Below are 15019 nucleotides of genomic sequence, written 5' to 3' on the forward strand. Positions count from 1 at the left end.
ACTTTATTCATCCATGTAAATGTAATCGGATAATTTTCAGCTTCTGGTATTATATTTAAGTTGCTAATTTCTCTCAGTTACTATAAAGACATATGACTCCATCTCCCATTACATATATTTTTAAAGTAGTTCTGAGATGCATAGCAAGAAAGTCATCATATCAGCTTTCCCCTCAATATGACTTTCTTGGTGTTGTTGTTTGTCTTTCGGCTTTTCCCGGTTAGGGGTCGCCACAGTGGAACTCCTGTCCGCTAATGATTGGCAGTAGATTTTCACAAATGCCGAGGTGCCAGCTCGACGTTCAACCTTCAACAAAGGCATGCTCATTTACGCATGTCTTTCAAATGCCCCCCCCAACCACGGGGAGGACATGCAGACTCCACACAGAAGGCACTCCCCGGGCACTCCAGCTGAGAATCGAATGGGAGAACCTCTTGCTGTGAGGCAACAATGCTACCGCTGCACCACCGCTGATTCAATATGATTTTCTTGATGTATGTTATATAAACACACAGTAACCTGGCTAAACTGTAGACATGATTATAGAACAGTCATAAACAGAGTTTTACTTTATTTTAAATGATCATTGACTTGCTGGGGCCAGATATATTTAAGTTGCTTTCTAGAAATATAAATGTTTGAAAATACAGTACATAAAAAATGATTGCAGATTCTGTTTGATGGAAAGGTCCATGATATAGGATGTTGTATGATGAGACATGCAATAAATACTTTCATGCTTTACCAGGTGTCACAAAAGTTTAATAAATATATGATGGATTTTTTTGCATTTAACCTTCTACTAGACCTGATGAATAATTTTAGAGCAATCAGAATACATACATGACAGCCTTTGCATTCCACTGCTGATGACAAATGTTGGTAAACAGTTGTTTATTCATTAATGTAGACAAATACATTTAGTTCCATCTAGGTTTTTTTTTTTTTAATTTCAATGTCTGATAACTGAAATCACTGATTAGTCGTATGTGCCTCAACAACCATATAGACTATTTTGATGTTGTAGTAGTTAAGTATATTTACCATTTTACATAGTGTGTCATGATTCATGTACCTTCAGACAATAGTAGATAATGTCAACCATGCATTGAACACTTACAGTGTACCCTGATTTGATTGAATATGATTTTATGTAAGCACTAGGGCCATGGAGAAAAGGGGTACCTAGATTTTGTGTTGTGTTTTTAAAAGAAATAACACCAAATAGTAACCTAATATGGTTAAACAGAGTATCTACGAATCCTACACATCACTTAATTTTAACTCTTGCATATTTTTTGGCAACGGATAAGAATTTGAACTAAGCTTCTAAATAAATAAACAAGGTAACTGTCTATTTTAACAGAAGGGGAAAAGTTAGATATCTATATCTAATTATTTGCATTTAAATCTATCCAAAGATCAGATCAGGTTGTAATCCTATGAGTGGTGTTATAATCCAAGCTATATGGATTCATGATACAACTTTAATGAAAGATAAATTAAGTTTTCTAATATCTAACTGGTAACATAACTTTTTGGTGGCTTTTACTGGTGATACACATATTCAAGGTGACAGCCTTTCCCATTGGTAGTATAGTACACTTTTTTGACATTGTTCCAACCATAATTTTGATATTAACTGACTCATTTGTGTTAGCCCTAGTCAGAGAGTCTTTCCATTATAGAGGGATGTAGTGGTGATCCCAATTTTGAAATCATTTGAGATTTCAATCACTCAGAAGCCATTGCCATGGCTTTGTTAGTTAACGGGATAGACAATAAAGCGACATATGTCTAGAATTATGCCTCAAGAAATTTCATAGGTAATAAATCTTACATGGAGATGTAATCTCATCTATTTTAATCTCCTATTTTCCTGTATGAAACCAATGATTCAGTAAACCTGTTTTGCCTTCCTTTTTGATGAACATTTACAAATTCATATCATATTTTGTTTTCAGTATCTTACTGTAAACAGACATTTAATAGGGATATGTTGTATTAATAAATATATAGAATATTGTCTCTTTCACCTTTATACAAAATTCATACAAGTTTACGAATCCTTACATGATGTATTCCATTGTATTTAATATGTTTATCATTAGAATAGTCAGTTATTTGTATATGAAAATGCATATTTTTAGTTCTGCAATAGTTTGGGTTACCACTTGTTAATTTATACTGTTAATTCTTTTATTTCACATCATGGCAGGAGCTGAAGATAGTATATTTGGAGTGTGAAATGTTGATAGTGGATGGTTTGATTGATTACTTCATCAAACAAGGAACATATTGTTCCATGTGTGTAGTTGTATACAGAATCTTGTTTCAAACATCAAAGGTTAAGAAATTTGTTTCATCCATGATAAACTATTATAAAGATTATTACAAGTTTATATATGTAAACCATAATACAGATGTTCTAAATTCACCTCGTACTCATGCTAGCACATAACTGTGTTTCACTCAGTGTCAATGGCCTTGATAATAATATAAAAAGAGCCAGTTTGGTTAAAGATTTCAACTTATATGAAGCTAATATAATGTTTTTACAAGAGACTCATTTGATAAAAAAGGATTTAAATAAACTGTCCTTTAATGGTTATTCAATCATTGCTGATTCATATTACAAAAATAAAATGAGAGGTGTTCTTATATTGTGGAAAAATTCTCCCACCATGCCTAAAATTCTTAACACATTTTCTTATGATAATGACATGTGATCATTGGTGGTTTTAAAAATTAATAAGAAATGCTATACTTTAATTAACACATATTTGATACCTGAAAAAAACACCAAAGAAGGACAGCACGAGGGCTGAGGACTACACAAGTATATTTTATTTAAGCGCTTTAATCTCAAAATCCAAGAGACTTCATCAGAGTAAAAAAGTATTAACAACCACCTTGAATACACACACACAATACATTCTAACTGGATGTCTAATTAACACTTAAGAATTAATGATTAAGAACAAACCCCAAGGTAAAATAAACACTGAACTTTTCTTTCTACAGGTAGACATGCATACAATCCCTACTGTACTTGGGAATTCAACACAAAGAAAGAATTCATTGAACAGTATTAAGTTCTTGTAAAAGAAATTTTTTTTGAATAGATAAATGAAATAACCTTTTGCATATAAAAACGTCATCTGACAAAAAAGAAGGAGAAAAAAGAACAATTACTTTTACCATTCAGAAGTAGCTTTCAATTTCAAAATACTGTGAATGGAACATTGGCCATTGAGCCCTGGGAACATCATAGCATTGAGCCGTAGCTGCCATTGTAGCTCCTTTACTTCTAAAAATGAATTCAAGAAGCCACCCCCTCTCACCAAGATCAACATGATTAATGACTCCAAACTTAAAAAAGTGCTTGTCATTTGCTACTAAATGTCTAGCTAAAGCATTATTACCATCTTGCTTTTTAATACTGTACTGGTGCTGGTATATTCTGGTCCGCAGGTGTCTAATAGTTTTGCCTACATATAATGCTGGGCATTGCTGGCATTTTGCTACATATACTACCCCTTTTGAGTTACATAAATATTTTCTCTTCAACTGAATAATTATACGTCACTGTATCTGTTTCTAGAATATATTTACATTGTGTAAAAGTCCCACACTTAGACATTTTACCTTCAGACACAATAACTCTATCTATTTCCACCATGTTTTTTATGCGGATATCTTTTTGATATACTATTTTTGGTGTTTCGCCTACTACTTTGATGTAATCAGGGTTAGTGGTAAAAATACACCTGTTTTTCTTAATAATGGGTCTGATGTCATACAAATCTTTATTAGAAGTCAAAACTAGAGCTTATTACACATCCATCACATCTAAAAGATTTGAGGGATTTTTTTTTAGGTAGGGTCAACCAGGGGCTTTATAGTGACAATCTTATTTTTGTAACCATTAACGTGGTTGATGTTTTTTCTGTCATACCCCACAACATTGGCATGGAATGATTTTTTGAATACCTTAGTGGTTCTACCAATCTGGACCACAGTAAGATCTCTACCCTTACTGCTCTTATGGAAGTAGTTCTAGAAAACAATTTTATTGTCTTCAAAAAACAACATTTCAGGGAAAAAAACAGGTATTGCCATGGAGACAGCATGTGCCCCCACATTTGCAAACATTGTTTTGGCACAATGGGAAATAAATCATGTTTTCAACAGAGAATTTGACAGTTCTTGGACACTCTATGCATGTTTTTTTAGATGATATAGTAAGTTTTTGGTCAGATTAAAGAAATAGATTGGATGAGTTCATTAGATACCTTCATACTACAACCTCATTTTTGAAGTTTACAACGAATGTGTCCAAGGATGTTATCAATTATTTAGGCATCACATTATCCAAGGATAGAACTAGAAACAGGTTTACATCAAATATTTATAGAAAACCAACTTATTCCAATACCTTGTTACACTATACCAGTTGTCATCCTGACCACCAGAAAAAAATCACTGGTAAAAGGTCACAGTGTCTATTTGCCTAGAATGGTTTCGGAAGAAACCGAATTCTATGCACAATGTGAGATTTTGAGCGGCATGTTTTTGCAAAAGAGTTATCCAAATTATTTTCTTGATGGCATTTTTCATGAAGTTGTGCACAAAAGACAAGTTGGCTATTATAGCCCCTCCTTGGTTTCAGGGGTAACACCATAACCACTGATCAGAGCCCTATGGATGGTAATTTTAATAGGGCTTTAGTTTTGACCTTTAATAAAGATTTCTATGACATCAGAGCCATTATTAAGAAAAAATGGTGTATTTTTACCACTAACTCTGATTACATCAAAATGGTAGGTGAAGCACCAAAAATTGTATATCAAAAAGACATCTTTATAAAAAAACATGGCGGAAATAGATAGCGTTATTGTGTCTGGAGGTAAAATATCTAAGTGTTGGACTTGTACACAATGTAAATATGTTCTAGAAACAGATATAGTGATATTGTATAATTATGGACCCATTAAATTGAAGAGAAAATATTCTTGTAACTAAAAAGGGGTAGTATATGGTGCAACATGTCAGCAATGCCCAACATTGTACATGGGCAAAATTATTAGACACCTTCGGACCAGAATATACCAGCAACAGTATAGTATTAAAAAGCAAGATGGCAATAATGCATTAGCTAGACATTTAGTAGCAAATGACAAGCACTTTTTTTAAGTTGGCAGTCATTGATCATGCTGATCTTGGTGAGAGGTGTGACTCCTTGAATGATTTTTTAGAAGTAAAGGAGCTGCAATGGCAGCTAAGACTCAATGCTATGATGCTCCCAGGCCTCAATGACCAGTGTTCCATTCACAGTATTTTGAAGTTGAAAGATACTTCTGAATGGTAAAAGTAATCTTTCTTTTTTTTTTTCTTTTTTTATCAAATGACTTTATTATATGCAAAAGGTTAATTTATCTATTCAAAAAAAATCTTTCCTTTACAGGAACATGATACTGTTCAATGAAATGTTTATTTGTGTTGACTTTCCAAGTACAACAGGGACTGTATGCATGTCTACCAGTGGACAGAAAAGTTAAGTGTTTATTCTACCTTGGGATTTGTTCTTAATCATTAATTTTTAAGTGTTAATTAGACATCCAATCAGGATGTATTTTGTGTGTATATATTCAAGGTGGTTATTAATAATATTTTATTCTGATGAAGTCTCGTGGACTTTGAGATGAAAGCGTTAAATAAAATCTAATTGTGTGGTCCTAAGCCCTGTTGTTTTTTGTGGAGTTACCTATTGGATACCTGGATTAGGTACTAGTCATATAGTGAAATACTTTGACATTATAACCTTATATACCAGAGCTGAAATTATTCTAGCTGGAGATTTTATTTGTTTGTTATCACATAAAGATACTCCAAAACTCACAAATTTAGAGTAACAGAACAATCGGAAAAACAAAAATATTTTACAACCTCCATGAATTTGAGAGATATATATGATCAGAGAGTGGCAAATTCCCTTAATTACATACACTACTCATTTAGATTCAGTACTCAAACACAGACAAGGTTTTCATCTCAAATAACCTATAGTCTAAACTAAGTGAAGCTCTAATCACATCATGTCCACTCTCTGACCATAATGCCTTTACATTTAATCTCCACTTAAGAAATTAAGCTTTAATTTATTTGCAAAAAATCCCGGCTTACATAATAAAAATCAAAGGCTTTAAGGATTGAGTCTTAAATGAAATAAACACATTTTTGGAGTTCAATGACAATGGTGAGGTTGAAGACATTATATTATGGGATGCATTTAAAGTCCACCTGTATGGTAAAATAAAGAATTGGTATCTTTACAAAGGAAAGAATGGGATAGGGAATTATCAGACTTGCAAGATAAAATAGATATTTTAAAATTAAAACCTGATGATAAAACCACAAATTCAGGATTATCTAGTTTAAACAAAAATACTTAGAATATTGATTCATAAAGTCTCAAGTAACCCAGAAAGACTTAAGCTACAGTCCTATTCTGTAAACCCTAAGCATTTACACAAATTGGCTATTAGCACCAAACAAACTGATAATCTAAATAGGATAAATGAAATTAAATATATAGATAATAACTCAACAAAAAACAACTGGTTTAAAAGGTATATTAGAAGCATTTTGAATACATTCTAAATCAATCAATGATAAAATCCACTTTTTTGAGAATGATAATATTGTGGATGAATTCCTTCAAAATAATGTCACAAATAAAATATCAGACCAGCAAAATAAGATACCAGATAAACTCTTATCATTATTGGAACTGAAAGATCAAATTAAAAATTTGAAAAATAACAAAGCCCCAGAACTATACGGAATAATCTCAGAAATATATAAAATATTCCCAGATTCAACCTTAAAAATATTGGTAAATGTATTATGGATGATTAAAAAAGATTTGAAAATTCCCCCTTTATGGAAGTATACCTTGATTTCTCCTATTTTAAATCATGATAAGAATCCGCAGCTCTGTGCCTCCTACAGGCCAATCTCTTTACCAAACATAGACTACAAAATCTTTATGTCCATATTGGCTAATAGATTAAATAATACCCTGCCCAGTCTAACTGATTATTATCAAACAGGATTTATATTATATAGAATAGTTCAAGACAACATTATTAAGCTACTATCATTGATTGATATTGCTAATAAGACCAAAACAGAACTCACCATCATCAGTTTAGATATTGATAAAGCCTTTGACTCTATTAGTTGGTTATATCTACATAAAATACTCAAAAGATACAGTTTTACCCGGGATTTTATAGATTTAATATTAAGATTATATAAGGACTCTCAAGCCTATGTTAAAATTGGATCATATTTATCGTCATTGTTTAAAATTCTAAAAGGTACAAAACAAGGTTGCCCGCTGTCACCCTTATTGTTTGCTCTCTCAATATAACCTTTTGCCAATTATATGAGAAATAACTCTAATATAAAGGGATTTTCCTGGGTGGGCAACATTGTTCAAAAATCCAATTGTTTGCAGACAATATACTATTAACAAGTGAAGATATTGATTCTTCTTTATGTTGCATCATTGAATCAAACAGTCTCTTCGAAAAAGTTTCAGCATTAAAGTTCAATCAGTATAAAACTGAAATACTATCATTCAATAAGAAAATCAATAAAAAATGCAAGATTACAAAAATTGTAAATGGGAAAATAAAACAATAAAGCATTTGGGGATCAGTATAAAACCCACTTGGAAGGAGACTGTATCTTTAAATTATACTGTTTTATTAAACACCATTAGTAATTTAACTGATAATTGGAATAACATGTTTTTTTTATCATGGAAGATGCTTACTTTGATAAAAATGACTATTTTAACCAAAGTTTTATTCTATATACAATCTATAATTATAATCCCTCCCCAAAAAAATTTTCAAGCAATTAAATACAGTCTTACTTAAGTTCCTCTGGTTTCCTCAAAAGCCAAGAATAGCTTATGATTGGCATGTTAGAGATTGGAATGATAATGGAATTGGCTTTCCTAACATAGAATTATATGTGAAATCAACCATTATTAATATAATTCTACACTGATTAAGTAATACACTTCAAGTTGGAAACAGTTACATAAAGCCCAGACAGTATCTAGTATAAATTATGAAACACACATAAATTCCTTGATAGGTATTAATGAAGTGGGTTCTATGAGATTATTGTTTACATAATAAAAAACATAATCATCTTACTTATGGTATAAATCAAATTTAAAAATATTACAGAAAATAACTACAATATTAAACAGCTATTTTTTCTTATATTCCCCATTGCATATTCTTCAGATTGCTTAGAGCCCTTTAATCTAAGTAAAATGTTAAATTTAAAAAATAATAATTTAAAATGTTGGTATCAATTCCTTGATAACAAGAAAATTCATTCAATAAACTTTCTCCTAGGTAGATATAAGGGAGATATAATATTAAACAAGATAACTGGTTATTCCTACAAACACTAAACCAGTTTATTGACAATAAAGTGAAATTATTATTATATTCAGTAACAGAGTCATTGCCAAAGCTACTACAACTTTTGATGTGTAATAATTCAATAAACATGGGCAATAAATTGTGTATTTCACTTATATAAAAATACTAAGTGATGAAACTTTACCATTTGACTCGGCCTTTTGGGATTACTCTACAAAAAGTAATAAATAACCATTTTCAATAAATAATAAAAAATGTTATTAAAATCTGTGTATAGCAACACTTCTTCACTTTATTGGAAACTGTTTACATGGAAATTCCTTCATAGAAGTTTTTTCAACCTCACAGAATTGCTATCATTTCCAAGAGTAAAGAAACAAAATGTTGGAGATGTGGTGAAATTTTAGAGGCTAACTGGGTTCATATATTTATATAAACAAACTGAATGAGGCTCACCACAGCATGAAGTAAAATGAAATAAAACCACGATTTACTGACTGCAGTAACAAAAACAAAAATGAATAAGTAAGCGCTTTCACGTTTTTACAACGCTTCTTCAGACTTTCAAAGCTACTAACAACTACAACCACATTATATACTGTGTTGCATATTGTACTGCTCAATCAATCAAACAATTAATCAATCTATCACATGACCATTACATTTAAAGACAGACTCATAACTTTCTATATACTGTGTGTGTCTTGTGTCCTAAGAAAACCTTCTCCTAAACTAAATATATTAATAAATATTTAATACATGTTTGTATTTAATGATGCAACATGTGCGCAACATTTAATGCTGTATAAATACGTATTGAATACAAAATTAAAACTAAGAACCATATGTATATGTAGAAATATTCATAAAATATAAAAACGTGTATGAATGTAAAATTCCAAAAAGCGCATAACAGCTCATTAAAAAATGGGTATATTCTAAAATCTCTATGTAAAGAATAAAGTTACTCATAAATTAATGAGCATAGAGGCGTGCTTTTAAAATGGTTTTAAAGTAACTTTCTCATTTCAACCATGCCTTTTATGGCTCTGTAGTCTTGTTATCCATCTATTTTCATGCTCTTCAGTATAATTTTTTATATCCCCAACCTATTTGTTACTATAATCAGCTCCATGACATTAAACTTGAACTTGTGGGTCATGCCTTTCTCTAATACATGTCGAGCTAAAGCATTATGTTCATCTTCTCTACTGATTGCATATAGGTGCTCTCTGATATGCTCCCTTAAACTCCTGTTAGTTTTTCCTACATAGAAAGATGAACAACTCTGGCAGACAGCTATGTAAATTAGATTTCTTGACTTGCAGTCAGCATAAAAATTGAACTTATATTCATGTCCCGTATCTGGATGTTTAAAAAAATTGCTTTCTGATACATATGTGCAATGATTGCAACTTCTGCATGGAAGCGTACCCTGTCTATTTGTTTCCATTTTGTTTCTATTGCTGCTATTTTCATAACATAGCAATCTTTTGAGAGATTTCGTATTTTTGTATGAAAAGCTGGGTCTATGACCCACTGTCTGAGCTATTCTCTCATCTGTGGTTAGTATACCCCAGTTCTTTTCAATAATTCCTTTGATTCCTCTTTTCATATTAGAATACTGAATAGTTATTCTATGTCTATTGTTTCGTTGGTTGATTCTATTCCCATCAATCTCACCATTCCTATATAGATATGGCTTCCCTTTACCTTTTCTTGTTGAATTGTTTACTTCATAAACAGATTCTACTTCACGTTTGCAATATCCCCTTGACAAAAAATAATTTACTAACATATCTTGTTTCTTATTATAATTGTCGACACTTGTAGTCAAACGTGACATTCTCAATGTCTGTCCTTTCACAATAATATGATATATATGCTGGGGATGCATACTATTTCTATATAACATATTGTTTCTACAACAAGATTTTCTGTATATCTCAGAGTGTATCTCACCATTCATTTTGATTATTTTCACATCTAAAAACTCCATTACCTCATATGAATACTTCTGTTCAAATCTTAGAAAACATGTGCTACTGTTCACATATCTAATAAATTCATTTAATTCCATTTCTGTGCCTTTCCATGTTCGAAACACATCATCTACAAAACGTTTATAAAATTTTATATGTTTACTGAAATTATTATTTGATAAAACATATGTGCTCTCCCAATATGCCAACACTAGGTTGGCATAGGAATTTGCACATGGGGTACCCATTGCTACCCCTTTTTTCTGTAGATAGTAAACGTTTTGATAGGAAAACACATTGTTCTCCAATACTAATTCAAGTAAGGCTAAACTTTTTATAATGGAGCTTCTGGATACACTTTTTTCAATTAAAAATAATCTCAAGAATTCCATTCCTGCATCGTTGGGAATTGAAGTGAAGAGGGATGCGGCATCTAGAGTAACTTATATATCAGTATATGCCTCTTCATTATTCAGAATGTAGCCACCATAATTCTCCAAAAAATCTTGTGTGTCTCTCAATATCGAACTTGTGTCATTGACTATTGTTTGAAGTTGTTTCTCAATAAATATGGAAGCTGGTTGCATCAGCCAACCACTGCCTGACACTATAGGTCTCATTGGAGGGTCAACATATGTCTTGTGTACTTTGGGAAGTCCTCTTATATTAGGAACAAGGGGATTCTCAACTAATAAATATTTATACAATTCACTGTCAATAGTGTGGCATAGGAACATGTCATATAACTCTGAATGCACATTCCTAATCAAACTATTCAGCATTGCTCTATTTAAAGTTTGATATGTCTCATCATCGCCTAACATATTCCTCATACTAGTCATATAAGCTTCTGCATCTAATATAACAATAGCACCACCTTTATCAGCCTGTCTGATAACTATCTCTTTATTTTCTTGTAATGTTTTAATTGACTGAAATTCATTATAAGTTACATTATAAAATTCTGGTCTATTATTTAGTTTATACAATTCAAACAGATCACGTTCGCAAGCTTTTTCAAAAGTCTCTAATATAGGATGTACCTGAGGAGTAAAAACGGAAGGTTTAGAAAAAACATTTCTTTCTCCCATGGTAGTATTGCCAAAAAAGAGATCTAACCCAATTCTCCTGACAAACATTTTCACATCTAGTATTATATCAGTGATATCTGCTGATTTAGATGGTATGAAAGAAAGACCGTAATTCAAAAGAGACTTTTCATTATCAGTTAAAAGGTATCTGGATAAATTTATCACTAAGTCTTGGTTATAGGTCATAATACATTTCTCTGGAACTCGTACCTGTCCTTGGTCAATTTCCTCTTGCCTGTCTGCCCGCGAGGTATCCAGTTCGCCTCTGGCAATTGTCGAATGGGTAGAAGAAAAGAAGGAAACAAGGTTGCTTTCTGTTATAACATCCAGAGTATCCAATTTATTGACAGGATTCCTACTAAGGTCCTTCCTTATTGCGCTGGTTGAACTGGTAAGAGCCATGTTTCCATCAGAAAAACTGTCTCTAGCAGTTGTGGTTTCACTTTCGACCAGGGTGCCTGCTCCATCAGACAGGATGTCCATGGTAGACGGAGCGTCAGCTGACGTCACCAGTGGGGGCGGATGCATAGCGTCGGAACTGGAGTGAAGGTTGTTGGAGGTCAAAATTCTGATATTATGAGTTTCTGGAGTATCGTGATGTGTTGGTTTCATTTCTTTATTATCTTGTATGGATGCTTTCACATTATCTCTGGGCCAGGAGAAAACTTGTCCTCCTTGAAAATCCCGTAGATCTTGCTCAAGTTTCTTCTTCTTATCGGACAGTTGTTTATGATCCAAAGCTGCAAGTTGCAGCATAGTGTCTGTGACAAAAGTCTCTATTTCCTCAGTACTGATCATTTTGACTAAATCATTCTCCGCTGCCATGATGTCCTGCAACAGAACAGTTTCTATTTCTTGATACTGTTCTATTAATAATCTCATGTACCCATAGCTGGTCTTTATGTTCAGTTTCTGTCATTTACTGAGTAACCCAAGGTAAGTAGTGCCAAATGTGGGCATCTTTAGCACTCTCAAACCTCTGGGTATTATTTTAAAGGAGAGACATGCTTCCATGTGTAGTCTCTGCCACTGGGTTATACAAAGCTTTTGCAAAGTATTTTCTACCTTCCGAGTGAGTTGTAATATCTCAATGTTCCTTTGTATTTTTACTGAATTTCTTCCATCCCTCACTAGTTCATCTATTGTATATTTGAGGAGCGGATTATCAGCCATAGCTGCAGCTCCCCATACCGTATTCATGCTGCCATTACCATTATGCACTGTACTGGTTGTCTCTATCCTCGTTGCCATGTCCCAAAGCCGTCAAGAAAAATCACAAACTGAAAAAAGTCAAACCAAGACAGCTCATAGGCTAAGAGCCTCTGCAGAATCAAGAAAACGTATATAAACAAACTGAATGAGGCTCACCACAGCACGAAGTAAAATGAAATAAAACCACGATTTATTGACTGCAGTAACAAAAACAAAAATGAATAAGTAAGCTCTTTCACGAATGCTTCTTCAGACTTTCAAAGCTACTAACAACTACAACCACATTATATACTGTGTTGCATATTGTACTGCTCAATCAATCAAACAATTAATCAATCTGTCACATAACCATTAAATTTAAAGACAGACTCATAACTTACTATATACTGTCTGTGTCTTGTGTCCTAATAAAACCTTCTCCTAAACTAAATATATTAATAAATATTTAATACATGTTTGTATTTAATGATACAACATGTGCACAACATTTAATGCTGTATAAATATGTACTGAATACAAAATTAAAACTATGTATATGTAGAAATATTCATAAAATATAAAAACATATATGAATGTAAAATTCCAAAGAGCGCATAACAGCTCATTAAAAATGGGTATATTCTAAAATCTCTATGTAAAGAAGAAATTTACTCATAAATTAATGAGCATAGAGGCGTGCTTTTAAAATAGTTTTAAAGTAACTTTCTCATTTAAACCATGCCCTCTATGGCTCTGTAGTCTTATTATCCATCTATACCATGGGTTCATATATTTATTGAATGTAGAGTTGTTTTGCAATTAAGGAATGATTTTAGATATTTTGCAAAGGCTCTATGGTCAGATAATTGTCAAATTTCTGATTCTTTATCGTTATTTAATGCTTCTATTCCAAATATAATTCATAAGCATCAAATTCCTCTCCTGTGCTCAATTTTGGCCATTGCCAGGAAAATAATCACAATGAATTGGGAGAAGAAACAAGACCTCATATTCAACAACTTTATAAACCTAGCCAAAAGTGTGTGTAAAAAGGAGATGCAGACCATCTTAAGTAGAATATCTAACATCACTCATAAAAGAATAAGTTGGCAGAAATTACAAGATTTTTTGGACAAATATTAGTGGTATACATACTTTATACCAAAACTATTCATGGATGATTGTATATAATTAAACTTACTTGAATATGCTTGTGGTTCTTCATGTTTTAATTGTATTGTTTGTTAATTCTGGTTGTAAAAACAAATAAAAAACTGTTGAAAAAAAGAATGTCTTATGACAAAAGGATATAATGTGGATAATTAATAGAGTTATTTATTTATTTATTCATTTATTTCTTTTACATTTGTTGACCGGGTTAGACTGGCTGAGCAGGTGCCCTGTTTCAGCAGTGACCCGGGGAGAAAAGCTCCATTAAGGAAAAGGAAAAATAAAAATACAGCAGTCTAGTATAAATATATGGGTCTATATTAGTTGAGCAAAAACCCTATTATGTGAATACGAATATGTCAAACCATGTTGCGTGAAGTACATAAACCTCGAACGTCCAAAACCGTGAATTCCGAAATGTCGATTTGTTTTGGTTGGCCCATCTCCGGTATAGCTCCATAAGGTAAATGTGTGATAGATAGGACTTTAGGGTTAGGATTTGGGTTAAGGTAAGTGCACAGATAGGTAATGTATGTAAGATTTAGTGTAGTGTTAGATGTAGGGTTTTTTTTAAGTGTATGTATGTGTGTTATTTATTTTGTTTGGGTGTATGTCTGTAGGGGAAGTGTGCGGTAGTTATGGACCTTAGGGTTAAGGAGGGGTTAAGGATAGTGCATAGATAGTTGTGTATGTGGGGTTTAGTGTAGTGTTGGAAGTAGGGTTTTGCTAAATGTATGTATGTGGATTATTTATTTTGTTCGGTTGTATGTCTGTAGGGTTTGGTTAGTGTATGTATGTGGTTTATTTATTTTGTTTGGGTAGGTAGTAAGTAGCGGGTGGTGGGGTTGGCTGACTATGATAGCTCGATATTTTATTTTTCGTGGTTTAGTGTGTTCGGGAATTTCATGGTTCAAGGTATAGGGGTCGATGTTTAGGTATTCGCGTAAAGGTGTTTTCGGTCAACTGATATAGACCCTAAATATATCACCGCTTATTCTAACAAATGGAGTAAGCAATAAAAAGAAATAAAGAACTCTAAAAACAGTCTATACATTACAATCACAAAAGAAAAGTAAAACTATTTACAGTCTTTACAATACCATTCGATTAA

At 32.4% G+C, this 15019-nt stretch overlaps 1 protein-coding gene across 1 annotated transcript in view; it reads right to left on the reverse strand.

Annotated features, from left to right (window-relative positions):
- The window catches only part of LOC122793530 (bifunctional heparan sulfate N-deacetylase/N-sulfotransferase 3-like), a 1344847-nt gene that overhangs the window by 1160865 nt on the left and 168963 nt on the right, over positions 1-15019 (reverse strand). The window lies entirely within an intron of this gene.

Source organism: Protopterus annectens, chromosome 2.part0 (genome assembly GCF_019279795.1).
Source record: "Protopterus annectens isolate FY-2018-M chromosome 2.part0, PAN1.0, whole genome shotgun sequence".
Taxonomy (NCBI): Eukaryota; Metazoa; Chordata; order Ceratodontiformes; family Protopteridae; genus Protopterus; species Protopterus annectens.